The sequence below is a fragment of the Rhipicephalus microplus genome, chromosome X (genome assembly GCF_043290135.1).
Source record: "Rhipicephalus microplus isolate Deutch F79 chromosome X, USDA_Rmic, whole genome shotgun sequence".
Lineage (NCBI taxonomy): Eukaryota > Metazoa > Arthropoda > Arachnida > Ixodida > Ixodidae > Rhipicephalus > Rhipicephalus microplus.
Genome location: NC_134710.1, coordinates 296,375,772 through 296,379,022, shown reverse-complemented (window position 1 = coordinate 296,379,022; position 3,251 = coordinate 296,375,772).

Sequence of the window (3,251 nt, the reverse complement as noted above, 5' to 3'; positions counted from 1 at the left end):
CGGTGACACTTCGAATCGAACCCAGTACCCCCAAGATTGTAGTAGAACGCTGTAACCACTCATTCACAGCTGCAGTGCTTGAAGTGAGAGCTTGCCACTGCAGCATTTACTCTTTTGCTAATATATTGTCAATGCTTCTGAAGACGCCCAATGCGAAACGTGTGGTGAAACTTGGTCAAAAATAGAAAAAAATGATTTGAGTGCGTTCACCCGAGGTTGCTAGGAGGTAGAAACCACCAAATGTGGCTGTGTAACCGTGCACTATTTATCTTGTACGTTACTCTAATGATATTGGAATAGCCGGCTCTACCGTAGGCGGCCTTCCCATATTTTCCCAAATATAAATAAAAATAATAATATATTGGCCTATGACAACGCTAATCAACTACTTGAATTCACTGTCACTAGTGTCACTATCACTAAATTAATACACAGTCTGTTTCTATTATCGGTAATTGAAGAAAATTTTCTCATTAACTCACAATTCTCCTAATTAACATTGATTCTTACATCTAAAGACAGTCACACTTCATCTCGCTTTTAGTGTGGCTGTCACTCCAATAAAACGCGTATTCCGCTCTTTTATGCTCTCCGAGCATACGACGCTGCTTTGCGGAAACTTTCCCTGACGTCTGCTGGGCCGGAAAATTGTCTTTACTATCAAGCATTTTGATTTCAAGCTTTCGCGGAGACGAAAAGAGAGTCTCTTTCTCTCTTTTTTCGTCCTTTTTGCACGTGTGATAACGTCTCTCGACTTCAAGGCTCGTATACACTTCCCTTGCTTCGCTTGCTCACTCAAACAACGCTGGACGAAATATTTGCACCGTGTTTTGTGAAAAGCATTAGCGTTGTAACACCTCCCGACGAGTATCCCCAGTTTTACATAGACACATATCTAAGCGTGAGCGTATGCACGTTCTCACAATCCGGCTTTATAATAGTGCTGCGGTGCATGGAATCAGCGAAATTCCGCTCACAATTTCATTTGATTACTGCTGTTTTATATTTCTGCAGAATACGTTCGTAGGCACAAAAGCCGCTCCTATGTCTTTTAATAGCACAATTGTAAGAAAGACAACCTTCTCCGTCTATCTACAGAACACCCTTACGTTCACCACTACAGCATGCTCGATCACACCGGATTAGTTGAGTAGCAGCGCAGCTTCATTAAAATGTAAGGTAACTGCATGGTTGCGTTAAACAGGGAAGACATTTGGGGCACATTTTGTAACATAACATGTATTGAATTTTGGGTGGTTTCATTGATGTGGTGCAACTGAAGTGTTGTTCAGTTGTACTTGGTGAGATAGTGCATGGATTTTTGCTTAAGACCATCGAGCAATTTCTTTTTTAGCTGCGGTCATTGATGAAACGTGAGCGCTTGGCTTTGCACAGCACACCCAGACGTCTATTACAACGCGGCATCGTGCAAGCGCAGCAGGAAACGCCCATGGGACTGAAACTGAGATGCAGCAAATTATTGGCTATCATCGTATACTCTCGATCCTAGACGCTTTGCGTGCTGCCTTGATTATATCAGTACACAATTCTTTGTTTCCTTGCAGTTTCATCGGATATCGCCTGTTATCCTCGTCCTTTTACTTGCCGAATAAGTTAAATTCATACCCACGCTATCGTAATCCCTCGAGATAAGAGAATTCTTGGCTAAGAAAATGCACAACCAAGAGAAATCTTTGTGAATACGGCCCCTGCACAACCAAGAGAAATCTTTGTGAATACGGCCCCTTTTTTTTGCTCATAGGAATATTAAGCGCGGTTCTTCCTGACACTCAGTGTCATTTAATAGGTACCGTATGAATCATGGCCCTAAGTTTTGTATCTCAGACTGCTAAGTGCCGGTGCCAAATATTTCCATAACTTTTCCTACTCCGATAATTTGTTTTGATGTTTTCTTTTTAGTATGATGGGAACTATATGAGCGCACCACGTCGGTCCTAGGTTTGTAAAACGCTTCATTACTGTATCCTTTTACATGTTTATTGTGTGCACAAGTAGTAATAACTGCCACGTTAATTATCGAAAATTCTTAGCTATTGTGACGTTTGCCAGTGTCTGGTTTTTGCACGTTAAACCCCACATATCAATCGATCGCTTGCCATGTCTCTTATGTAAGGTATGCCTCCCTCTTTATGTAAATCTAACTACAATATTCATTTTTATCAGTTATTACGGCAGTAGCATTCAAGAGCTTGTTTCGCAGAACTTTTGGATACTGTGTCGTGGATGAGAGCGAAAAGTTAGCCTTGTTGGTAGCGTAAATTCTACGTTAAGAAGCGCACTGGCTCCGTAGTAAAAACTGAAGCGAGAAAACACGACGTAGGATGAAACACTTTTAATAATCATTATTAAAATGTTACGTCGTCGTACGTCGGGCTTTCTCGCTTTCATTGTGTGCGTGTGTGTGCGCGCGCGCTTGTGTGTGTGTGTGTGTGTGTGTGTGTGTGTGTGTGTGTGTGTGTGTGTGTGTGTGTGTGTGTGTGTGTGTGTGTGTGTGTGTGTGTGTGTGTGTGTGTGTGTGTGTGTGTGTGTGTGCGCGCGCGCAAGTAAGTACCAATTTTAAGTTTAAGGAGGGAATCGGACCCAGACCTTCTGCGTGCAAGCTGGTATTCTACTACAGAGCTGCGCTAGTCATTTAAACAGCTTCGAAAAATGACCTCCCCCCCCTCCAATGTGGCGTTGTAGTGCCTGAAACCTAAAGTGTCTCATCCAATATTGTTTTGCAGAAGCTTACAATCGCACCATGCGCCAAATATGTGAACTTTGCGATGAGTGGTTGGTTTATTCTATCACAGTTTTCATAGCGCAAGAGCTTAATCTCCTCCTTATTTACTCTTTATTTTTTTGGAGGAGTTTAAACCACTGGCGTAGTTCTGCGGCAGACCACCTGCTTGCAGCGCAAAGGTCTGGGTTTGGTTCCAGCTCCGACTCATGGATTTTTTAAACAATCATCGCAATTTTTCACTCACGGACCACATCAATTCATCGTTCACAACCTACAACATCCATGCACAACAGAAATATATGCGGTACGAGGTCTTTATAAGAATCGCGTAAAAAACAAAAAACAATTAAAATGCCACGTATTCCGGGCGGCATTATCGGTTCAGGTTATATCGCAAGGTGGCATAGTAAATACGAAATAGACCCCGTGCTCTCCTCAACACGTAACCCGACAGTCTTCACTTCAGCTGATCGAATCCCTAATGGCAATGGACTAGTTTAACACACCG